The sequence below is a fragment of the Marmota flaviventris genome, chromosome 2 (genome assembly GCF_047511675.1).
Source record: "Marmota flaviventris isolate mMarFla1 chromosome 2, mMarFla1.hap1, whole genome shotgun sequence".
NCBI classification, from domain to species: Eukaryota; Metazoa; Chordata; class Mammalia; order Rodentia; family Sciuridae; genus Marmota; species Marmota flaviventris.
The window spans coordinates 195,801,042-195,826,973 of record NC_092499.1 but is presented as its reverse complement, the minus strand read 5'-3'; the positions used below and the strand labels follow the sequence as shown (position 1 = coordinate 195,826,973).

The 25,932-nt window shown below is 53.4% G+C and overlaps 1 long non-coding RNA gene across 1 annotated transcript; it reads left to right on the top strand.

Annotated features, from left to right (window-relative positions):
• Positions 1-22,105: 22,105 nt before the first annotated feature.
• Positions 22,106-24,531, top strand: LOC114101460 (uncharacterized). The gene is made up of 2 exons (XR_003584322.3): positions 22,106-22,808; positions 24,262-24,531. It is a non-coding gene; the product is annotated as an uncharacterized lncRNA (long non-coding RNA).
• Positions 24,532-25,932: the final 1,401 nt, after the last annotated feature.

Sequence of the window (25,932 nt, the reverse complement as noted above, 5' to 3'; positions counted from 1 at the left end):
TGGTGAATGCAGCTTTGCTCAGGGATGAGCGGCAGCACCTGACCTCCCATCTCATGGCCACCTTCCACAAGGACAGGTGCTGAGCCCACCTGCTGCAGCCCTCTTGGGTCTCTCTCCATGGCTTCCAGACCCGCTGGCCTCTCTGGCCTCTGCTCTTTTGTCATGCTCATCCTTTCCAGGGAGTTCTCGGCCCCTCTTCTGAGTGCCAGCGCCACGCGGAGAGTGCCACACGCACAGTGCCATCCACAGCAGCACGGGCCTCCCTTGGCTGCACCCGCAGGGCCAGGCACTGTGTTGGGAGACTTAATTGCACGAATCCCTGACTTTTCCTAAAGGGGAGATTTTATCACGAATGCTCCCATTTTTCAGATGAGGAAATGGAGGTGATAAGTGACGAACCTAGAGCTGAACTCCAAGCCAGTCTTTGTTTTGGTGTTACTGAGACTGGAATCCAGGGCCTCGTGCACACTAGGCAAGCACTCTATCACGGAGCTTTGGCCCCAGCCCTTCTTAAAATTTTTACTGTGAGGGTGTCTCTGATTTGCCCAGACTGGTCTGGAACATGTGATCCTCCTGCCTCTGCCTCCCAAGTAGCTGGAATCACAATCCTGCACCACTGTGCCTGGCCTGGCCTGTAGTCTTCTGTGTTCTCAGACTACTGGCTTCTCATGGGAATGGAGGGGTGGTGTCTCCGCCACCTTCAGCAAGCCTGGGACAGGGTGCCTCTATTTCTATGGATGAGCTTTTGGAAAGTCTGTAGAGATGGGAAAACGCAGGCCATTGCTTGTGACTGGGCAAACGTCTTCATCCCTATTTTGTGTTTGCATTAGGGCAGAGCAGGCGACCGGCAGAATCTCTGCATGTGTCCACTCTGGACTGCCATTTTGGCTTCTGGAAAGAAGAGAGCGGGGCAGAGATGGCGTGCTGCAGGCCATGGGCCAATGAACGCAGGCGGCCTCTCCGCGCTGGGCAAGGCCAGCTTGGCTGCTCCTCTGAGGACTCTCTGTTTTCCGCCCACTGAGGACCATTTTGGACTTCTGACCTCCCCAAACTACAAGATGCTGAATCTGTGATGCTTGAAGCCACTAGGTTTGTGCCAACCCATAACCCGGGAACACACCCCTGAGGTGGCTTTCCTAAAGAAGATTCCCGCCCTCAGCTCCTGGGGTCTCACTCTCTCCCTCTCACTCCAGCTTCTGAACCTGCACCTTTCCCTAATTCTGGGAGGGTCGTAGGGACCCCTTCAGTCTCTCCCCCCGCTGCTCTTCCCCGCTCCCCGTGTGTGCTGCTGCCAGCGCAGCTCCATCTGTTAGGATTAGGGCTCCTGGCTGGGCTGACTCAGAGGTGGGTCATGCTACATTCATCCCCAATTAAACCATTAATCAAAACAGATCCAGCCCGAGCTTGGCCCCGTCCTGGCATGTCGGACCTCCGAGAGACGCCATGCTGCATGGGGATTATTTCTCAGCCACCTGCTGTTCATCCTTGTCACAATCCAAGCATCTCAGGCCTTGCTTCCTCTGAGCTGGGGTCCCCATCCCTGGGGAGATTATGTGCTGGGAACCGGGCTCTTCTCTCAATCCCTCACTTGCCTCCAGAGCAAAAAAAGTGCCAGAGTCTCCCATTAAAAACCCAGGCTGCCTCTGGAGCAGCCGGGCTCTGCTGCTGGCAGAATAACACCACACACACGTCTGTTTTCTACCGGGATGTGTTGGGGGCCCGTGTAAGAACACCTTTTCTATTTGTGTCTTTGCAGCGGGAAATTTGGGTAGAGAGGCCTGAGCAAAGGAGCAGACTTGGGGACCTTGGGACATCAGGTAGGGAGACACCTGCTTGCATGATTCCTCAGGGGAGTTGCAGGTGTGAGACAAAAGTCACCACAGGGCAGGGGACAATCGTAGGCATAAGTCACATCCTATCTGTAGCAAATGCACTTCATGTGCTGATTTTGTTCATCAAGTACAATCTGCTAGATAATAAAAATGGCCAACAGTGATTGAGTGCTTGCTGACAGATCTTGCCTCTGGCTTCTTATTAATTCTGTTTAGAGGGGCTTATCAGCCGCCATTTTCCACCCGAGGGCTCCATTTCTGGGTTTAATGAATCAACCAAGACTGGATTCTCAAATTCCCTACACCTCTGGCAACCAGAATAATAACTCTATCAAATATGAGGAAAGGGGTGGAAAGAAGGGACACCCTGGTCAAGACACTGAACAGGGGGTCCTGGGGCTGAAGTCCCAGATCTGGTGTGAGTCACTAACCTCCTGTATTCAGGACACATCTCTGCTCTTTTGTTCCCTGGGGCAGCTCTTACCTCTGGCCAGAGCCCAGCTGTGTGTGAGGTTCAAAGTGGCTCCTGGACCTGCCACCACCAGGCTCCAGGGTGCCCACAGCCTGGCTTCCCAAGCCTTAGGAGAAGAATCAAGGTTTTCTGTTTCCAGCGCTCGCACAGCTCCCTGTGGGTTTGGAGTGTGTCCCTGGGTAGGCATCTTTCCACTGGAACGGGCTGGCTCAGAGCATGACGGATAAGACGAATCCCCAGAGATAATAGCTCACCTGACTTACACACACCTTCCCTCCCTTTCCACTCTGCAGGTACCTTTGTAAAGCACCAAAAAAATCAGAAGTCAGAAGACACAGGCAGAGGCTCTGGTCCTACAGAAACAGGACATGTCCTGGCCACGAGCCCCAATCCCCAGCAGTGCCAATCTTAAATTCGAGGCGATGGTGGTGAGGCTCCCCATAGTGACTGTGTGGGGGTATCAAGTACACCCTAGGGGAAAACCTTGCTCAGATTCATAAGGCAGGAGCTCCTCCCTCCTATCACCCCCACCCCAGAGCTCAGGGTGTCAGCAAAGTGGATGTCTATGTGTCTGTCTCCCTCTTGCCATCCACCTGAGTGACTCTGGACCCTTTAAGTGCTTAAGAATAGCAAGTACTTAAGAAGATGCCTGCTGAATACACAGCTTGACCAACAAACCCCACTGGTGGCCGCCTGCATTTACCATGAGCTACATGAGCCCAGCATTTCCCACCCCTGAACCCCATCATCACCCCCCCCCCCTTAAGGAGCTTTTCAAAGACTTTTTCTTCTTTTCCAAGAACCCACTGGACGCCACCCCCATTCCCCCACCCCCATTGAGAATGAATGCATTTGATGAACCCCATTTCTACCTGTAAACATGGGCTGCTGCAGCTGGTCACCCAGCAGGTGACTTCCCTTCTACTCTTAGCTGCAGGAAGGCTGCTCCCACCTATCCTTTCCCCACGCCGTCCCTCTCCATTCTCTCCTCAGCACAGGATCTCAGTACGTGTTTACTGACTGACTGAACCAATGTTGTGCTCTTGGCATGGTGGCTGCCCACAATAATGGCTCAGCCAATCTTTGAACAATCTTTGAACACTCCCTGATGGAATGAATGAACTCCACCTTCCCCAATCCTGCAGGCTGAGCCCCTCTCCAGTATGGAGCTCCAGAGGCTGAGGAGACCTTCCCTATCCCACATTCTCGGGCTTCCTGTGAACTATCTCGCTATCCTCAGCACCCAGCACACAGTAGGCGCTCAATAATCGCTCATTGAGCTCATTAATGAATGAATCAATAAGGCCCACCGGTGAGGGTGCTCCATTCGGTGCTTATAGATGGAGTGAATGAAGCAGCGACAGACGCCCCCCTCCATCCCAACTCTCCCACTTCCCGGGATCGGGCGAGGCTGCAAGAAACCTCTGTCTCAGGATGAGCGCCCCCACCCCACGCCGGGTCACGCTGGCGAAGAACGTCCCGCACTTTGCATCCGGGGGACCCCTGGGTTGCAGCCGGAGCTGGACCCCCACCGCAGCCGTGGCGAAGCGCGCTCCACGCCGCCGCCCGTGGCAGCTCGCTGGCCCTCGGTCGCCCCAGCCTCCCTCCCGGCCGGTTTCGAGGCCCCCGCAGGAGAGTGTGGGGCCACCACCACGTGCAGCGCCCCCAAGCCGCAGCGTGGCGGAGCGGGGTCCTGCCCGCAGCGCCGCAGCGTCCGGCGAGGCTGCAGCGCGCAAAGTTCCCACCTCAAGTTCCCGTCGCGGCGTCCCCGCCTTGGAGTTGGCCGGGTCACGGCTGCCGTCCCCGGTGCCAGCGGGCTCGGGACGAGGATGCGAAAGGGGGCTGGAGGCCGCCGGGGGCGCCCGCTCTGCCTCCCGGAGCCGCGGCCAAACTTCGGCCCCGGGGCCCGGCTCGACTCCTGCTCTCGGACCCAGGGCCACCCCGCCTCCGCCTCCTGGTCCCCGCCGGGCTCCGAGTGCGCCGGGAGCGCGGCGCTGCGGCCGCCGAGGGAGGGAGCGGGGCAGGAGGCGGGACGAGGGAGGGGACTGCGCGCGGGGCGGGGAGAGTGGGCGGGCGGCAGGAGCTAGGCGCCCGGCCTCGCCCCGCTGCTGGGACGGAGGCAGCGCGACGGCCGCACCGCGCGGCCGGGCGCCCAGATCGCCGCCGCTGCCTCCGATCGGGGGCCTGACGCTCTTGCGGGGGTCGCGCGCTGTGTGGCACGTTCCCGCCTGGCCCGGGACGGCGCGTGCTGTGTCCCCCGCCACCGCTGTCCCCTTTCCCTTGCTGCTTCACGCATCCCCTCCCTGCCGGCCTTCAGCTTTTAAGGCCCCGAATTCCGCTTCTTGGAGGCTGCACGCGCCAGGCTGCTCGGCAACCTCCTGGGGTCGCGCGCCACGTCACGTGCTTTCCCAGGCGGTTCAAGGGCACCAGTGGCACAGGGTCTCTTGCACCGCTGCCCTGGGGTCTGCGCGTGCCACGTACTTGAAGCCTTGGCCTCAGGCTGCCCTGGGGCCCGCATTTCGGACGCGCTTCCACATCCTGGCGCCCCAGGCTCCAAATCTGCCTTTCTCTGGAGGTCCTGGGGCACCACTGTCCTTGGGCTCCTTGCTCCCCTGTCCCGGTGTCCATCAGTACCATGGTTCTGGAGCCGCACACTCTGCGATCTACGCAAGCTTCTACTTGGGAGCCACGGGCTCCATATCCTGTGCCGTTTCCTCGGTTGCCCTTGGATCTCTCCTGTCTTTGCATCCCTTTGCATGCGCTTCACCGCATCCTCTTAGTGATGGCATGTGTCATGCCAGGTTCCTTTTCCTTTAGGTCTTACTTGCCCCTGAGAGACCCATATGATGCAGCCGGCACTCCCAGCCCTGCACGGGTGCCTGGACAGGGACCTGGAGTTTTGGGGTCCTGCACAGGCACAGGAATTTGTAGGAGTGCACACAGTCGCTGGGGTTGGGTTGAAGGGCTCTGTCCGAGGAGAGTGTGCTTTCTTAGAGCCAGCTTTTAGGATCCCTTATGTAGCACTTTCCTCATTTTCTTTCTGTCTTTACCACCAGAGAACCCAGAAAGGAGTGCACAACGCACGTTGGAGAGTTGGGGGTGACTGCTCTTTCTGGGGCTTCCCTTAGAGGAGGAGGGTTGGCATTAGCCCTACACAGTAAGCTTTGGCTGCACGCTCACTCAGCCAACCTTGGCTTCCGCGCTGCTCAGCAATGGTTGGGGGAACTCAGGACAGTCTATGGGATGGATGTGTTCTGTGGCCTAGAGACAGCCAGTCAGGACAGGGGAGGAGTTGGCCCGAGAACCCGCCTTCCACTGGGGAAGAGGCAAGAGTTGGGAATGTTGAAGCTGTTCAGTTTCCATCTGTGGGGGCCGGGGACTGCAGAGACTGCTTTAGATAAAATAAAGAGGGAGGGCTCTCTGAGGAGTGACTGTGCCCTCAAGTCCTGAGCAAGGAGAAGGAGCCCATCTTTGGAAGATCTAGGAGGAGACCTTGCTAAGTGCACAGAACTAGAAAAGAAATGGCCTGTGGACAGAAGAGGGAGGTGTGTGAAGAACAGGGAGGCCACTGGGAGAGCTGGAGGGGTCCCAGCCCTGCCCACGGACAGCACCCTGAGCTCTCAGGTGCATCAGGCCCTGCCTTCTGTGCCCACCTGAGAACTGTCAGGTGCTTCTCTCTTTCTCACTTGCTCATTGTCTGTCTCCCTGCTGAGTGACGGACTGCATCAGGGCAAAGACCGGACTCTCTCCTTTCAGCTCCTTCCTCACTGCTAGGCACATGCAGAGAAGCCTCTGAGGTCCTTGTTGGAGGAACCCAGAGCAATTCTCTCTGAGGGTCGGACCACTGTCCTCTGAGAAGGTCACAGGAACAAGACATGAGCAGAGGATCTCAAAACCTTATTATGCATCTGAATTCTCTGGAGGGTTTGTTCAAAACCAAATGGTTGGCCCTTCCCCGAGAGTTTCTGATTCAGTGGGTTTGGGGTCCTTCCTGCAAACTCCTGGTGACTGTCTGGGCATCATACTTTGAGAACCACTAATATCGAATACTTGGGCCCCAACCCCACTGCGGCTGACTTCAGAGTCCACATGAGCTTTTGGAGTCATCCCAGGGCTCCAGGATCTGCCCTTTGTGTAGGATTAGTGGGACCTTGTGGCCACCTCTCGAGAGGGGCTGTCCCCAGGGATTGGGCCTATCAGAAGTCATGCACATGAGTCAGACGTTGGGGTGACATGCAGACAGAAGGCTGGCCACCCTGTGGCGACCATCAGTAGGGATGGCGCCCACCTCCCACCCCCAAGTACACACGGACTCACATGCTCCGCAGTTCAGTCACTGCCTGATCTTATCCCTGACTGTGCTAAACAGTGTCCAATAAAATCCTCCTAAATCCTTTTAAGGAATTCCCTCTTTGCCATTCCTCCCTCCCTTGAAGCCTTCCAGATTTTCAGCTCTTCATATCTTCATTTCCCTCCTGAGAAGCGTCCGTTGCCAAGCTGTCGCCTGGGAGTGGACGTCGACGATGCCTGGGACGACGGCTTTCTGAAAAGACGGGAACATCGGTGCCCAGCCCCTCCTCAGGGCCGGGTGGCCATTGGGTGATTGGTGGATGTCGGAGTCACACACGGAGTCACACACTGTGGGCTCTGGCACACAGACCGGTTCTAGTTGTCTCTATTGGGTAAATAAAAAAATAAAAAAACTTTTAAGAATTAATTGCTAACCTTTAAAAATCAGATTTCACATAACATTTTTTACTTTTGAAACCCTGGGAGGTCTGGCTGACAGTCTTTACCTGAGCCGCGTGCTGATGGTGGGTGGCGAGCCCCTGTTGCCTGTCCGGTGGTTTGCCAGTCAGCCACATCATGTCATTTAAGTCACCACCAGGCCCCTGGAAGCCAGAGTTGATGACCTGTCATCACATGGTAGGTGGCCAGCGGCATCCCAGTGAAGGCCTGTCTGGCCCGAGTGCCCAGCTCACACTGACAGCGAGCTGCTGGGAATACTGGGGCAGGAGGCGACGTGGTGTCCTGGCTGGAGGACACACCTTAAAAGGCAGTTGCTGTCAGCAGTGAGGATAGTTCCCCTTCTCATCCGTAAGAGCTGTCGGCAAGTCAGAAGGGCCTGCATTGTTTTTCCACAGCAGCCTATTTTTTTTTTAAATTCACCCCCCCTTGAGATGAAAAGGCTTAGATTTGATTGGAGTTGGGGGGAGTCCGTGGTCGGGGTGGAGGGGGCCGTGGTCCTCGTTCAGAGTTAGCGTCCTGGCAGGGAGCTTCTGGGGTGTGGGGGGTGCCGCTTTTTGGAAAGAAAGTGCTGGTCTCTGAGTCAAGTGGAGTGAGAGGGGGTGGAGGACCTTGTCCTGCTCTTCCTTCTATAGTCACTCTTCCTTCTGTAGTCACTCTTCCTTCTATAGTCACTCTTCCTTCTATAGTCTGCTCTGGGCACTCTGTCCCCTTTCTGATCCTTTAAACTCTGTCCCTCTGCCGAGAGTCATCTTCCCATGGATTTCCACTGATCCAGGACTCGTCTGTGGTCACCCTGGGACTCTTGGTCCCAGCTGGGATCAGGATGGAGAGGTGAGGTTGGGGTACACGAGAGTGTGACCTCATTTAAAATTTGATACTTTGCTCATCATGGACATTTTTGCATTAATTTTTACTTATTTATCTATTTTTTTAAAAAACATGGCATCCGATGTCTTTGGCCTTCCTGGGTGAGTCTTTTGGCCTTCTCTTAACTCTTGTACTCCACGCACCTGACCTTTTGGAAAAGAGCTCTGGACTGGGAGTCAAGGGACCAGGGTTCTGGTCCAGCTTGTGCCACCAGCCCAGCTATGTGACTGGACACAGGTCCCCTTGGTACCTTGAGGCGCTCAGCTCAGGGAGAAAGCTCACCCATCCGGGGGAGGGTGGTCCCTGACTCTCATTTTGATCTGAGAGGCCATCAGACCTCTGACAGGTGGTGCATCATGTCCCTCTCCTGGGAGTTTTGGGGTCATTTTAGGTCTTGCTGACCCAGCCATTGTGTGGTGTCCCTCACTGTCCTTTTCTTGGCACTCCATGAAAAAGGCTCCTCTGTGTACACAAAACCTCCCAGGTTGCTTTTTGCAGTGAGCATTGATACCCACGCTCATTTGCCCTGTGCTGGGGGAAAGCCAGTTTGGGAAGTGTGGCGAGGCACCTTATTCTCTGATGACTTGCTCCTTGTACTTTGATTTCATTCACTGGATCATTTGACAGGTATTTGTTAAGGACCTTAGACGTGCCAAGCACCGATCAAGCACTCAGTATCCCAAAGACACCTCTGCAACCCTGGAGGAGCCGGCTTGCTTCTAGGAGACTGCAGAAGCAGATCCATGTGCTAGGGGCAGGCTGCGCTGGTGGGGGCTTCCAGGTAGAAGCACCCATGTCTAGACTATCCTGTGTGTCTTTCCTCTCCGTTGCCATCAGCCCCGGCAGTGTGCAGTCACCGCCCAACAGATTCTCCTGCAGAGAGTGCTGCGGGGTTGCATTTGGGATTCACACTGGGGGTGGAGCTGAGTTAAAGCTCTCCCTTCCTTCTGACTCCCCACCCCTCTGGGGTTTGCTCCTGAGGTTTTCCTACTCCTGAGAACCCTTGAAGCCCATTCCTGCAATCAACTCCCCCCTCTGCTCTGGCCCCAGTGGTCCCACCCCAGCCTTTAATAGCTAACAGGTGCTCTCCTGGTGCTGCTTGATTAAGAGTTCCTGGGTGCTTCAGCCCAGCCAGGAGTTTCCGGCTCTTGCAGGGAGAAGGTGCGGGCCTGGGAGTGCTCTGACCCTTCAACATACAGTGTGAACAGCCTGCTGTTTTGAATACTTGGTGTATCCCCTCCAGAAACCCAGGTGAAAATTTAATCTCCACTGAGGGGGATTAAGAAACTCAGCCTATGATATTGAGAGGCGAAGCGTTTGGGAGGGAATAAGGATCAGGTAAGGTCATTAGGTGGAGCCTCCGTTGGACACCAGTGGCTTCATAAGAAGAGGGAGAGAGACCAGCACCCACACCCACACTCCCCGCCTCTCCCCACGCCATGCCCTGCCCCACCTCAGGGCTCTGTCTGCGAGACCTAGGAGACCTACACCAGACACAGCTGCTGGAGGCTGGGCCAGAACTCTGAACCCAAAACCTCTTTTCTTTAACACACACCCAGCCTGTGTATTGTGCTATTAGCCACAGAAAGCAGTCCAAGACCCAGATACGTCTTGCTAGGACTTTCATGTTTTAAAAATATTGATTTAGGTGCCAATATTAAAAAATCCAGGAGATTTTCATATAAAGCCTGGGCAACACAGCCAGGCTCTGTCTCTTAAAAAAAAAAAATCTAACTTAGTGAGAGTGCTTACCATGGGGCAGTTGCTGTTTAGGGTTTTTACATTGGTTGTATACTGGTTTCCCTAAAATGTACCAACTTGGAACCTGCCTTCCTGCCTGGTCAAACCTGGCGAGAGCTGCTGGTAGCTTTTACCTTTAGGCATGGTGTGGGTTCTTCCACTGGCCACAATCCTCACTCTCCTTAATGTATGGTCCCACCTTTATTTATTTATTTATTTTGGAACTGGGGATTGAACCCAGGGACACTCTACCACTGATCTACATCCCGGCCCTCTTTATTTTTATTTTGACAGAGCCTTGCCAAGTTGCCCAGGCTAGTCTCAAGTATGTGATCCTCCTGCCCCTGGGGTTCCAGGGCTGGGACACTAGGCCTTGCCCCTGGGCTCCCTTTAAGCAGCCACATTGCCTGTGTGGTTCCTGAAGGTACTGAGAGCTTTCCTTCCACTTTCAAGCTTCGTAAGGGGAGAGAGTCCAGCCGCGCAGTGCATGCTGGCCGAGGCTTAGCATGGCTCCGGGAGGGAGGCCAAGGAAAAGGGCAGCTGAGTGCCAGGGGGGACTCCTGGGGGGATGGGTGAGACGGATGGGGACTAGGACAGGTGCTTGAACTCCTCTGGCATATGTGGCCTTGCCTATCTTTAACCGTTAATGTGAAATAATACATTTATTATTATTATTATTTTAACATCTTCATTTTATTTATTTTTATGTGGTGCTGAGGATCGAACCCAGTGCCTCATGTATGCGAGGCAAGTGCTCTACCACTGAGCCACCACCCCAGCCCCTGAAATAAGACATGTATAAAAGTATTCTAAGCTGGACACAGTGGTGAAGGCCTGGAGCCCTGGCTGCTTAGGAGCCTGAGACAGGAGGATGGCTGGAGTTTGAGGTCAGCCTGGGCAACACAGCCAGGCTCTGTCTCTTTAAAAAAAAAAAATCTAACTTAGTGAGAGTGCTTACCATGTGGCAGTCGCAGTTTAAGGTTTTTACATTGAATTCTACAATAACCCCGGGTGGTGGGCGCTATTATTTTCCCTGTTTTCAGGTGGAGGAAAATGAGGCATAGGTAGGTGATGCTCTCAGGATAAAAAGCCAGGAAACAAGAGGCTGTGATTGCATCGTGGACGGAATGACCCTGGCCCTGGCTGAGCAGGACCGTTCTGTTCCTGGCTTCCTCCCTCCCCCAGGCTGAGGCGGGGTGGCTCCCGCTTCCCCCCAGGCAGGCTGCCCACCCCTCCCAGGAGGACAGTCTGCTGGGCTCTTCCTGGGCCGGGCTGGGTGTGCGGGCTGCTGGGGCTGCAGGAGGCCGTGTGGGGAGCACAAGCCGCAGCAGCCCTTCCTGCCGCCGGGGACCCCAGGGGCGCAGGCCCACCGCGGGCCCAGCTCGCGCTCACTCCGTGTCCCCGTCCCGGGGTCAGCGCCTCTCCGCGCTGCCCGAGCCGCGGGTGCTGCAGTGGAAGATTTCAGCCCCCTCGTTGGTACTCTGCGTTGCTTCTGGGCTCCGTTCCCTCTTATTTCATTTCCATCTGAAATCCTGAGCTCACCCTCCCCAGCGCTGACGGGACCATTTATTTCCCAGGCTGCAGCCAGCGGAGGAGGACTCGGAGTTTTTGCCACCTTGTTTTGCTCCTGCAGACAGGGAGGACACGGGGATATCTGCATTTGGCAGCAGCAGAGTCAACCGGGCCCTGGAGCCTGAGACCCATTTTGTTTTGCCCTAGAGGGCGCTGCTGGGTGGCCTCTGTCCCTTGGGTCTCAAAACCTTGAGGGAGCGTGGCCTGTGCTTTGCAATCGCCCTGCCAAAGACCCCAGATCCTCAGAGTTGGAGCAGCTCAGAGATCTGGAGCGGCCCAGCAGGTGACTGGCGGTGGGCTGAAAGCTCCTGCCTCCTAGGCTGTCCCTTGTATCTGCTTCAGCCTTCCTCTTGAGAGTCTCAGGAGGCCAAGTAACAAGGACCCTTCCCTCCACACCCCCTCCTGGGAAGTCCCTCTGGTAGTCCTGCTCAGGTGCCCCCTCCTCCCCTTCAGGTCTCAGGTCAATTGTTCCCTCCTCAAGAGGCCATTCCAGACCCAGATGCCTCTGCCCAAAGCACCCCAGGCCCAGACTGACAGATGTTGTCACTCTCTGTCATGTTCTCCATTTTCTTGTCCTCAGAGCTCTGACACATTGCTGAAATGATCTACTGAGATTAACATGCACTTTTATTTTTTTAATCTTTCCCTCCAGAATGCAAACCCCACCAGGACAGGGACCTTGTCTGTCTTCCAAACACTTGCTTGGTATATAGGGATGCTTAATAGCTCTATATGGAACGAGGGGATGGACCCAGCCAGATGTCGCTCAGGGACTTCTGATGATCCTTAAATAAGGAAACGATTTTAGTAAGCAATGAAAATTAAATATCTGTGGACTCACTTCTATCTGCTTAAGGTACGATTTTATTTGTGGGGAAATAAGCCCGCCCCAGCCAGTGCTCCAAGGTCACGTGCCTCGTCCCCCTTGGGTGGTGCATTTATAACCATTTGCCGAGCTCTGGTTCCTTGTATGCTGTGCCAATTGTGCAGAGAGGAGAAGAAACTTGTGTCGACCTGGCTCTTCCCAAGTGGCTTCTTCAAGGAGAATCTACTGCCCACATGGTTGAAAGTCTAGGGGACAGTCTCCCTGACTCCAGGCCCAAGCTCTTTGTTGTGGCTTGCATATGAGGTGTCTCCTGAAAAGCCCTTGTTCAGGACTGTTCAGAGGTGAAATGATTAGATCACGAGAGCTGAACCTCCTCAGCTGATTAATCCACTTGATGGATTGATCATCTGAATGGACTCCTAGTGGTAACTTTAGGCGGTGGGGCATGGCTGGAGGAAGAGGTCATTGGGAGAGTGCCCTTGGGGGTTATATCTTGTCCCTGGCTCCTCACTCTGTCTCTGCTTCCCAGCTACCATGAGTAGAGCTGTTTCCCTCCCCCACACCCTTCTGCCATGATGTTCTTACCTGGGGCTCAGCGCAATGAAGTTAGCCGGCCATGGACCGAGATAGCGGAAACTATGAGCCCAAATCAACTTGTCCTCCTCTAAGTTGTTCTTGTCAGGTATTTTGGTCACAGAGTTGAAAAGCTGGCTAACACAATCTTTAAAAATCACTTTAAAAAGGGTATAATTTACATACAGTGAAGCGCACAGTTCTTAGGTTCCATCAGTTTTGACAGATGTGTGCACGGCGTGACTCATGCCCCTGTCAAGATGCAGAACTTCTCCGTCACCCCAGGAAGCTCCTGCACACCCCTTCCCACCAAGCACCCTGCTCCCCAGCCCAGCAACTAGGGGCAGCCGCTGCTTCCATTTCTTTCTCCGTGGGTCGTCTTTGCCTCTTTCTGGACTTTCCTGTGATGGAATCACGTAAAACGTGCTCTTTGGTGTCTGGTTTCTCTTGCTCGTCATGAAGTTGAACACTCACCATTTGTGTGACGGGTGTCATGGCTTGTCGATGGCATTGCTAAGGATCCTTCATTGGATGGATTTACCATACCTAGTTTCTCCAGCCACCTTTGATGGACACTTGGGTTGTTTATAGTTATGGGCTACGATGGATAGAGATGCTATGAACGTCTTCTTTCTCTCTCATGTGGTACTGGGGGCCAAACCCAGAGCCTATGCAAGCGAGGTGAGCACTTGAGCATGCTGTGAACATTCTTGTCCAAGTCTTTTTATGAACACATGAGCTCATATTGCTTGGTAAACACCTAGCAGTGGACTTTCTGGGTGAAAGATCACATGACCTCAACCACAGTGCTGTCCTGGCTCCCTGTCCTGGAGTCTTCTGCCTTTAGCCATGATGGCAGATACTCCCTCACTAAGCTGCATGAGGGCAAAGTCCCTTATCATTTGTAGCACTGTGCTTAGTAGGTGCTGCACCCAGCACAGATGAATGTGGGCTGAACCAATAAATGGGTGGAGGAATGGGGAGACAGTTCTCCATGGGTGTATGTGTGTCTGCATATCTTGCGAGCAAAGATACTAACTGCTTTGCTCTAGATTATATTTTGGAGCATGCCTGTGCAGTGAATAGCCTCAGAAGGTAGAGATAGGTGTCTCTCCAGAGCAAAGAAGAGTCATGTTTGCTACACATTATAGAAGATTAGAGTTTGAATATTATTCATCCTTAAAAGGAAGGAAATTCTAACATATGCTACAATATGGATGAACCTTGGAGGCTTTCTGCTGAATGAAACAAGCCAGACACAAAAAGGGGAAGACGGGGAGCCTGGCACAGCAGCACACCCCTGTAGGCCTCACTACTCAGGAGGCTGAGGCAGGGGGATCTCAAGTTCGAAGCCAGCCTGGGCAACTTCGTGAAACCCTGTCTCATGAAAAGAAATAAAGAAATATAAGGGCTGGGGATGTAGCTCAGTGACAGAGAATCCCTGAATTCAATATCCAGTACCCTCTGCTTGCTGTGGAAGACCAAGATTGAATGCTTCCCTGTTTCTTGAGAACAGAACTTATAGAGACATAAAGAAGGATGGTGGTCTGCAGGGTCTGGGGGAGGGGGATGGTGGTCTGCAGGGTCTGGGGGAGGGGGATGGTGGTCTGCAGGGTCTGGGGGAGGGGGATGGTGGTCTGCAGGGTCTAGGGAGGGGTCGTTCAAGGATAAGATTTGGGTTATGCAAGGTGAAAAAGTTTTGGAGATCTTTTGCATAACAATGTGAATGTCCTTAACAGAAGTGAACTGTACACTTGAAAACAGTTAAGATGGTGTTATTTATTTATTTTTTTGCCACAGACACAAACAGTATTTGGGTTTCACAAGTTCAAGGTCCCTCTCCTGGAGCAGCTGACTCATTGTAGTCCCCACTCTCCTGTGGGAATTGGGGCTTGGAGAACTGAGCAAGGAAATGTTGACGCTCGGGCTATTGCTGCGCTGTCCTTTTCTTTGACCCAGGAGTTTCCTGTCTCCCACCAGCACCCCGGAACTGGCAGGCTCACTTGCTGGCCGGCAGGCAGGGCAGACCTCATCCTCACACTTCCTGACCACTGTGGCCTCTAGTTGAGTACGTCTCTGGTTTTAAGTGCTTGTCTGCCTGGCTCAGTCCTAAGCTTTTGTTTACAGCTGTATTCTCGGGGTCTAGCACCGTGTCTGGAACATAGAAAATGCTCACTAGATATTTGGAGCATGCAGGAATGGTGGGTGAATGAGTGACGGCCTGCTGCCTGGTTCTTGAGAACAGAACTTATGGGGAAAACTGAACGGCTCCCCATCACAGCTGCTTGGAGGCCAGCTGCTGGGGAGCCGTCTGTTTTGTGCTGGGCTGGCTTGGTGGTCCTCCCCAAGCTCTGAGATTGTCCTACATGCTCACTGCTGAGGACACTTCAGGGTGGGGGGCAGGCTCCCACTCCTCTTGATCCGCTGGCTGTTTGCTTGTGGCGTCAGGTAGCACTCTGTCCCTTTTATAGAAGAGGAAACAGAAAGTAAAAGAGGTAAGGGCTTCGAGTCACAGTGGCCTGGCCACTGGCCGAACAACTCCAGACAGGTCCAGGTGCTGTGGCTTCTGCCTCTGGGATCAGGGGGTGGAGGTGGGCTGCACCTTGGGCTGTTGGCAAGAGGAGGGGCCGCGGTGACTCATTTAGGGCCCCTTCCAGCGCTGGTTTAGGTGGGTCACCCTGCTGGGTGGTCCTGGGGGACCCTGAGAGCTCAGGGTGCAGGTGGGGGCAGGAGCCGGTGGGCCTGGCTCCGGGCTCTCTTGATGTCGTCTCAGATCCCGTCCACTCATCCCTCCGTGTTCGCCTGGCTCTGTCCCCCAGTTTAGCTGAGTCTCCTCTGGTGCCCTGAGGATGGGGATTTCTGGCAATTTCTATGTTCTCTTTTCATAACGTTATTATGGCACAAACTTCATGTCTTGCTGCTTTGGGGACCGCTTCTGTTTATTTTTAAGAGCTTCCTTTTGAAGTGAGGAAAACATTAAAAACGGAATCTTATCAACTTTTCCTTTCATTTCTGCAAAAATAATTTCAATTCCTTTCCACACAATGTGGACCTCTATGACTTGGGGGGGGGGGTTCATACAGGAAAGACGGAGAGAGCGGGTGGGACAGCAGAGGTGTTGTATCCCAGGACACTAGGAGTGACATTTAGAGACCCTGGAGGAGGCGAGGGCAGCATGTGGACTTCTAGGCTGATGATTTTCTTAGCACTTCATTTTCATCCTTGGCCAACTCAATGAATGTTTGTTAAGCACCTACTGTGCACCAAACGCTCTGTTGGCTTGACCTTGACTGCTTAACAGGTGCGCTTGCTTCTCAGCGGTAGAGCCAGCTGTGCTCACATTCCTCTCATCTGTACTGGACTTCTTCTCCTTTGGGGGAGAGAAAAACGTCCCCTATCAGCAGTAGCAGCAGCTTGAGTGTCCACTGACCTGCTCAGCCACTCATCCCTAAACAAACATTTATTGAGCACTTACTCTGTGCCAAGCCTTCTACTGGATCTTGGAGCCACAATGGGAATGTCTGTGCTTTCGTGCTAGCGTGTGGGAGAGGCAGCGTGTGAGTGAACAGACGTGGCTGATGACGGATAGCGACAGACACGGGGAGGAGAGTCAGGTGGGGAGGGAGCGGGCAGAGCCAACTCTGCGCTGCTTGGGTGCAGCATGGTACAGGGCTGAAGGAACACATGCCACTCGGCATTGCTTCCTGAGGGCTGGAGGGGTCCCGGGTCCTTCCTCTGTGCATCAGGACCTGGTGTTCTTGTCCTGAAGCTAGGACATTTGCTGTGCGGAGACGTCTTCAACCTCACCCGTTGCACCCCTGCAGTCCCCCCAAATCTTGTGCATCCCTGGCCTTCCCAGCTCTGGGTCACCAGGCTCCCTCTTGTGTCAGGACATTGAACTCCCTGTTCCCTCTCTCTGGTAAGTTCTACCCCAAGACGTTTTCATGGCTGGAGGATAGAGTTGCTTGTAGGCCTTTGCTCCAGTGTCACCTTCATGGTAAAGTCTTTCCCAGGCACCGGACTTCAAATGGCGACAACTCCATCCCCGGTCCTAGATCCTCCACCCTCCACTTCTGTTTCCATTTCCTTGTTTTTTTTGTCACTTGCTATACAGTGTGTTTTGACTCGTGGTTACTACCCTTAGGTCAGACGGGATGAGGGAAGAGAGCAATTCCTGCAACCCAGAGGGAGAGCTCTGTCTGAGACCACTGATGACCTTCGGTTGAGGGATCTGGGCCACCCCATGTAGCCCCACTCTCCTCCCTGCATCTTGCTGAGGCTCCCCACTGCCATGTCCAATCAGGAAGTGGGGGCAGGTAGGAGTCCACCTCCAGGGACACAGAGAAGGGTGGAGAAATTGACCCCAAAGGGAGGGGCCTCCACACATGTTCTTTGGGACCCTTGAGTGTTATAAAACGTTTCTGGACCTGGAGGCTGGACATGAGTCGCACCATCAGCACTTCCACTAGTGGGAGAAGGTGGAGAGAATTACCAGGCCTGAGTTTGTAATTCAGCCCTGCCACTTACCAGCTGTGTGGCTTTGGCCAGACCACTGTGCCCTCCGTGCTCCATGTGTTAAGTGACGCCCTACGGCCCTGCTCGGCACCCCTCCCTCATGATGGGGGAGATTTGCTGGATCTAGGAAGCAGAAGTCCTGTGTAGATGGCCGTGTCGAAGGGAGCTCATGTCTCCATGGATGATTTAGAAATTCCACATCTAGATGCAAGCCGGGGTTCTGCTCATGGCAGGGACCTGGGAACCACAAACGTTTTCAGCCCATTCCACTTGCTTAAATTGGTTCCATGGAAAACAATGGAATCCTTGAGACCCCAGAAGCAGGGGGCAGTTCTCTTCTGTCCCAGGCTGTAGGAGGCTTGGTGTTTGCTGGGGGCTGTGGGAGGACCTGGGCTCCAGCTGACTCTGCTGCAAGTGATGGTCCCCCTCCCTCCTCCCTGCTCTGCAGCCACAGGGAGCACCTCTCCTGGAGGGAGGGAGGGGCACAGCAGGCTGCAGGGGTCCGTGTGCTCCCCAGAAGCTGTAGGAAGTGGGTGGGAAAAGTGCAGACCCCCCTTTACTTTTCAGGCTCACGTTCCATTCTACAGCAGGAAGAGATCCCCGGGCAGGGGCCCTGTGCCCTGATCCAAGGACCGCAGAGAATGTTGCCCGGGTTGCCAGGGCAGTTGGCTGCAGAAAGCGCATCTCTTCAGCCACCTGGGCCACTAGCCCGGTGTGCAGCTGGCTGTGGGCACGGTGCTGCTGGTGGCTGTGATCTGGCATCATAGGGGGAGTGTGGAGCATCGCGACAGGCGCAGGGTTAGAGCCGTCTCAGCCAGCCGCCTTCGCCTGCTGTGGTCTCTGCTTTGGTGACAAGCCAGGAGTCCTCAGGGGTTGGCCCTCTTTCTCTGCTGGGCGGCATGCGGGCCACCTGTGGTGGTTTCCTGTGGTGACGGCCTGTGGTCAGCAGCCATGCTCTGGCCTGGGCTGAGACCTGAGTATTTGTCTGCTACTCCCTTGAGCCCTATCTCTGGACACGTTGCTTCCTCTTTGGTGCCTCAGTTTGCCCTTTAGGGACACGAGAAGCTGTACTTCCACGCGGGCCGTTTCTCCCGGTCTCCCCCTGTGTCTGGCGTGGGTCTCTCGCCCCCCATGCTCTGGGTTCCGAGGCAGGAGGATCCTCTGCTGCATTCAGGAGGGTTGGCAGCGGCCCTGACGCCAGCTACCAGATGCAGGACACCACCTCACACAGGGTGACAAACAGAGGTGCCTCCAGTAAGAACAAGGGCAAACTTCCTGGGACGCACAAGTGACAGGCCTGGTTGATGGTCCCCGTGCTGGGGTCCCAGCGGAGGGTCTCAGGGGCCATGGGAACTGTTTCCCCTGAACACTGCTCTGCAGAGTAGATGATGCCCGTGTGTGCGCTGAGCACGACACTGCGCCCTGGGGAAGACGCTGAACAAGACTCCCAGTCCCTGCCACAGGAAGGCCACACTCCGGTGGGGGAGGGGAGATGAACTTCAGTAACTGCGTGATTTCAAAGACCGCCTCTGAACAGGCCAAGTGACATAGCGCTTCCCCGTCACTAATTTTCTTATTTAATGATTTTGAAAATTAAAGCTCCAGTATGAAGCGATACACCCAGACCACAGTAAGCATTAAGCAACATATTTAGAGAGATGACTTTTTTTTTTTTGGTTTGGCTGTAGAATAGATGATATTCAGAAAAAAATCCTTTAATTTCTTTCTTTGCTGATTTATTATGTGCAGAAAAAGGCAATATTTATTAGTAGGAGGATTTGTTTCTGATGGCTGTGGTGAAAAATTGCCACCAACTGGTGGAGTGAAACTACAAAAGTGATTTCTCTCGTAGTTCTGGGGCTTGGAGTTCGGAGTCAAGGTGTGCACGGGGACATCCTCCCCCCAGACTCCCCGGGGAAGAGACCTTCTTGCCGTTCCTAACTCCCAGTGGCTTCCCGTGTTCCTTGGCTGGTGGCAGCCTGGCTGCAGTCTGGCGTCATCTTCCCCTGGCCTTCCTTCTGTGCCCATGTCCCTGTGTCCAAACCCCTCTCTTTTCTCACAAAGGCACCAGAGCCAGGAGCCACCTCTGACCTTATCTTAACTTGGTTGCCTCTGTAAAGACCCGATTTCCAAATTCTGCCACATTCATAGGGGCTGGAGCATATCTTTATAGGGGACACAGTCCGAACCAGGACCAGAGCCAGGCCGGAGGAATCCGTCATGGCCCACGGGGAATGACAGGGCCAGCTGCTGCCGTGTGTGTCGGAGGTTGGTAAGGGGGGTGGCGGGCTGCGGGGCAGGCAGCAGCGCCACCAGTGCCTTGGTTCCAGCCACGCCTCTGCACATGCGCTCCGGCCCCCTCCCTCCTGTCTTCTTCTAGAAGACCCCAGACCCTGACAGTGCAGCCGTCCATGCTGTGCCCAACTGGGCAGTAGCTAGGGAACCACACCATGGGGGCTCTTAAGTTTATGCCTGCAAATCTCAAGTGGACCCTCGGCATCCCCAGATGTCCCTCTCCACTTCCGTTCACTCCCCTTCAACTCAGGGATCACGGGTGTGCATTTTCTTGTCTCTGCTCCTTGTCCCTCACTCTTAGCTAACACCTGGCCTTGATGCCCATAGACCCCCCCCCCCAATAATCCCACCTCCCCATAGACTCTACCTCTGTATGGACTACCCTTCTCCATGGACCCCCCTCTCCAAGGACCCCACCTCTCCGAGGACCCCACCTCTCTGAGGACCCACCTCTCCGAGGACCCCACCTCTCTGAGGACCCACCTTTCTGAGGACCCCACCTCTGTGCAGGCCCCACCTCTCTGTGGACTCCCCTCTTCATGTGACCCTCTCTCCCCCACTCCACCGAGGTCCACACCCCCAGCCCCACCCCCTCCTGGAGGACCTTCTCTCTCTTGGTCCTCTGTCTCCTCTATGGTCTCTTTTTGCTTCAACACTAAAAGGACACCCTTTGCCTCCATTCTTGCCCCTGCAGCCAGCATCTGGCTCTATGCTTCTCTGGACAGTTGAACCTACCTGTTTCTGGTCCCTTCCCGTCGACTTTGAACCACTCCATCAAATCTACTCCAGAGAACCGAAGCCAGTGCCCACCCTGTCAACCCAAGGTCCATTCTCACCCATCCAGTGGCTCAAACTCCCAGCAGCGTGGGACACAGCCCATCATGTCCTCGACATGCGCCCTCCCTGTCCCAGGGCTGGGGTACACCTGCTCCCCGCCTGCTCGCTGACGGCCCCTCCTGAGCCTTGTTTGCTGGCTCCTCTTCTGAATTCTGGACCAAACCAGAGCTGTTCTCTCCTCTATTAACTCTCACCCTTAAGTGATTTCATCCATCCAGGGCTTAGAAATGCCATTTATGCTTGGATGAACCCTAACTTGCATGTCAGGCATCGGTTCTCTTGATTTTTAGACCTGTGTATCCAACTCCCTATTCAACAACTCTGCTCAGAGCTGGGAAAGGGCCCAGGTCTGCCCACTGCTGTCCCAGGCCCTGCTTCTGCCTCACCCCGTTGTCAGCTGAAGTCCCAGGAGTCCTGCTGTGTGGCCGCCCTGCTCCCCAAGCCCCACAGCCAGCGCCCCCACCAGTCACCTTGCTTCTCTCTCTCAGCCACCTGGAATCCAGCCCCCCCCCCCCCCCCCCCGCCCTCCCCTGGTGCAGGCCAGCCTGGTCTCCTGGGAAGGGGCAGCCTGAAGACTGGCTCCCTGCCCTCACCCTTCCCAGCCCTTTTCCTCCTGTGGCTCCAGGGGACGTTTTTGCAAACCCCGCTGCTTGCTTCAGATCTTTCAGTGGCTTCTCAGTGACCTTAGGAAAAAATCTAGCTGCGTGTGGTGGGACTCTGCCTCCCTGCCCGTCACCAAGCCCCGCAGTCACACCCCTCCCTTCATCTCTCACCACCGCAAACCGAGGTCCAGTGGCTCCTGCAGGGGCGTCTGGAGGCCACAGTCCACGCCCCAGGTGCTCTGTTTACTGGGCTGTCATTGTCCCAGGTCTTTCCAGGGAACGTAGTTAGGAAATACGTGTTTTAAAATGTCCACGGCACATCGCGATCCCACGCTTCAGATTCAGAAGGTCCTGGGCCGCGCCGGCTCCCTGTCTCCCTTCCTGGGCCCATCGCACTGCTCAACAGCAAGACCACTTGGTGTCCTCATCCTGTTAGACATGGTGGTGGCAGAACAGCGACCTCAACCCCACGGAAGCAGGTTAGGATTGACTTGCCACCCGCCAGTCCTCAGAGTGACGTCAGTCAAGATGCGTGACATTCCTTGGAGTTGGTCCTCTTCCTGAGGCTCCGCTGCCAGCCAGACACCCCGGGGCCCCTCTCCACTTGTTGTCCACTTTTCTAGCATCGCCCTCGGAAGCGGTTGACTTTGCTTATAATTATGTCAACGGTTTGTAGGTTCCTGTGGTAGACTGAATAATGTCCCCAAGGTGTCACACTGGATGGAGGTGCTGCTGGCATGCAGTGGGCAGACTCCAGGGAGATTGCTGGGCACCCCAGAGTGCACAGTGTTGGGAGTCGCCCCGGTTCCAAAGACTAACTTCCCCATTCCCCCCCCCCCCAGAAGAGCCGTCCAATGGTGAGCCCTGCTGACTCACATGATCCTTACCCACCAATCAGACTAGCCCTGCTGGCTCACATGATCCTTACCCACCAATCAGACTAGCCCTGCTGGCTCACATGATCCTTACCCACCAATCAGACTAGCCCTGCTGGCTCACATGATCCTTACCCACCAATCAGACTAGCCCTGCTGGCTCACAAGATCCTTACCCACCAATCAGACTAGCCCTGCTGGCTCACATGATCCTTACCCACCCAATCAGAAAGCACCTCATGCCAACTGTCAAACCGTTCAACCATTAAACTGTCATAACTGTCAGACCACCCCCCCCCCTATAAATATGCAGAGCTGTTCCTCAATAAAAGGACATTTTCTCTGACAACGAGCCTTGATCGTTCTTTCACACAGGACCATCCCAACAGAGCACAGAATGATCCCGCTCTGTTATGAGTTTGGATGAGAGATGTCCCCCAAAAGCTCACGTGTGACACAATGCGAGAAGTTTTTTTTTTGTGTGTGTGTGTGTGGTGCTGGGGATTAAACCCAGGGCCTTGTGCCTGCGAGGCGAGCACTCTGCCAACTGAGCTGTGTCCCCAGCCTGCAGGAAGGTTTGGAGGAGGAATGGTTGGGCTAGAGCCTTAACCTCATCAGCGACCGAATCCCTGATGGGATTAACTGGGTGATGACTGGAGCCAGGTGGGGTGTGGCCGGAGGAGGTGGGTCATTTGGGGGTGTATATTCTGTATCTGGAGAGTGGCGTGTCTCTCTGCTTTTCTGATCATCATGTGAGCTGCTTCCGCCATGATGTCCTGCCTCACCTCGAGCCCTGAGGAATGGAGCTGGCCTCCTATGGACTGAGACCTCGGAAAGCCTGAGCCTTCAAATAGACTTCTCCTCGTGTACAATTGTTCTGGTCGGGTCCTTTAGTCACAGTAGCCACAAACCTGACTATAACATGCTCTATTATGGAGAACGCCCAGATGAGAAGCTCACCTCGGAGACTCACAAGCCTCCACTGACTCAGCCTCCTGACCTTGGCCACTCTCGGTCCTGGGATCTCCTTTACTTCCTCTTCCTCTTCTGCAGGTAACTTCCTCTCTCCGTTCTTGTTGTCTTCTGAAAAACCTCACCATTCAAAGAACCCAGTCTTTCACCAGCCTTGGGGACAAACTGTGACAGGCCCGCACCAGATGTGCCTGTACCCTCTTGGTGGTTACCGGCTCCCCCAGCTTTTCTTACAGCTAGGGGCTGCCATGTGATGCAGCCTGGCCAGTGAGGTGTAAGGGGAAATGTGTTGGGGGCTCTCGGGAAAGAGATTTCTGCCTGGGAGTGGAAATTGGCTGGCGTCAACTCTGGTAGCTCCCTGCTGGAGGCTCCCATGTGAGGATGTGATGTGTGTAGGGTTATGGCAGCCATCTTGTAACCAAGAGGTAGATCAGGAGAATTGCAGAGATGCCTAACCCTGGTAGCCTCTGAATGAACTGTCCAGCTCCAAAATTCTTGTTAAATAAGCCATAAACATTCTTAGAATTTAGACCATACTTGATATATTTGGACAATTGATTTAATATCTCTCTGTAAGAAGAGAATAAATACTGCATAAAGCTATTGTAGAGATTTAATGAAATGATGTATGTATGACATTTGACTAAGTGCTTGGCATGTCATAAATATTCAATGATGTTTTGTAGATGTTTTTGTTATAGTTCCTATGAACTGAATTAATCAGAGATGATGTTATGGGTTTTATGGCAAGTCTCTTGTATTGATTGTTCACTCAATTATCCAACCAATATATATTAGATCCTGCCACGACTGGGTGCTGGGAATGATAGGATTTTTTTTTTGAAGAATGAAATTAGAAGCAAACAATACCCAAGAAGTTTTCTATCAGGTTTCAGGAAATTTCCTTTTAAGAAATGTATTTTGAAGATGGTGGTTTTCTGTCTCCTGTTGATAGGTTTGTCTTATCCGTTTACGATGCTTTCTTAAAACCAACTTACTTGTTTGGTCAAATATATTTCCTTCAAAAAAAAACTTTCGATGACTCTGGTAAATGAAAAGCCAATATCACTTGGCATAAGCAAAACTTAGCCAAACTATAAATGCCTACAGATGCCCTAATGTCATGACAGGATGACAGCTTCATGGTGCGTCACCTGAAATCATCTTGCACATCAGCAGCTGTGCCTATTCCCCCTTAGCAAGACTCTGATGAGAATAATAATAATTTGTGAAAAAATTTAAGTTGAAAAACCTCCTAAGATCCATAAATGCTATGTTGACAGAGAGGTCGGATGTAAATAATGTGATTATCACACCTCATTATTCCTCAACTCTTCATCATAGTTAGAGCAGAATTAATATGAAATATAGCAGAGATTTCTGGTAAGCAATTTTCCCCCCTCTTGTTAAGTTTATGAAGCATTTCTCTATCATAATTCTCAAGATACTTCACTGTGAATGGAAGAATCCAATAATGCCTTTTTTAAGTGATTTACTCTGCATTTGGGGGTTCTTATTTACTTAACTTTTGCAGGTTATGGACTTTCTGAAAAATAAATGTCACTGAGCCGCCCTGCATGGGCCCAACATGATAAACGGCTTCTCCTTCTTGTCCCGGAACACCCTTCATGCTACAATTTCCTGCAAAATTCAGCACAAGACTCCAACACTTTTCAAATGGTTGACAAAAAGATCACCCTCCTACCCTGCCCAGCACAACACAGGATTTCAAGATTGTATGTATAATAGGTTGCCCTCGAATAAACCCAAGCCTGAATTACTCAGACTTTGGGAAATTTGTCAACTTTGGATGATTTGTGATTGTCAGTGGGAGCCGTGGAGGGTAGAAGCAAGATCTTCTCAGAGGAACTGACATGCGTGTTTGGTCCTGGGAAGAGGGGTGTGCGGTGAGCAGGGCTGAGCCCAGGATGGGGCTGCCGGGAAGAGCAGCACTGGGGACAGGTAAGATGGAAGGGTCCGTGTAAAAACCCACCTGGGTGGGCTGGTCCTTCAGAATGGAGAGAGGAGAATGTTTGAAACCATCCACTGAACAAGTCAGACTCCTTAAAGACCGACTTGCACCAAGACCTGGTTAAAAATAAGCAAAGAACACGAGTAGTTACTTCTCTAAAGAAGATAGGCAAACAGCCACAGGCACATAAAAAACAAAACCAAACAAAACCCATGCTCCAACCCCCTGATCACTAGGAAATTGCTGATCAAAGCCAAAATGAGATGCCACTTCATCCCCAGTAGGACGGCTACCAGAGGAATAAACAGACCTAGGATCGCAAGGGCTGGTGAGGCGTGGAGAAACTGGAGCCTGGTGCCCCATGGGTGCCGCTCCTCAAAAAAACAAACACGGAATTAACATGGGATCCGGGGATTCCACGCCTGCTCTAGAGCATGCCTTGTAGTTGCAGCTCCTCAGGAGGCTGAGGCAGGAGGCCAGCAGTTCTGGGCCAGCCTGGGCCACAGGGCAAGACCCAGTCTCTTAAGGAGCAGGGTCTGAAGGCGCATGCTCATCATCCCAGTGACTCAGGCAGGCAAGTTCTAGGCCAGCCTGGGCAACTTTGTGCAACCTTGTCTCAAAATAAGGCAAAATTTTAAAAGCAGCTGGGGATGTAGCTTAATGCATAGGTCCCTGGATTTCATTCTCAATCCTGGAGGAAAGAAATTTAAAAGGAATTGAAAGCAGAGTTCAAAGAGATACATACACCCACCTTCCTAGCAAACCAAAAGTAGCCGATGGGTTTAAGTGAACAAACCAAGCGTCTCTGGCTGGGTGAATGAGCAAAATGTAGTACCTACATATAGTGGAATATTATTCAACCTTAAATAAGAAGGAAATTCTGATGTGTGCTGCACCATGGACTTGAGGATGCTGTGTTAAGTGAAATAAGCCAGCCAGGAAGGGCAAAGGTCACATGAGTCCATTTATTTGGGGCCAAATTTATAAAGACAGAAAGTGAACTGGTGGATGTCAGGGACTGGTAGGAGGGGGAATGGCGAGCTGCGGTTGATGGGTACTTTGGGATTTTAAGATGAGAAGATGGCCAGAGGAGGATTGCACAGTAATGTGGATTACTTAACACGGCTGAACGGTACGCTTGAAATTGGCTGAGATGTAAATTGGATGTTCTGTGTATTCACCACAGCCCACAAAATAGCAGGGGTGCCTTGGGAGATGGCTCACCTTCCTGCC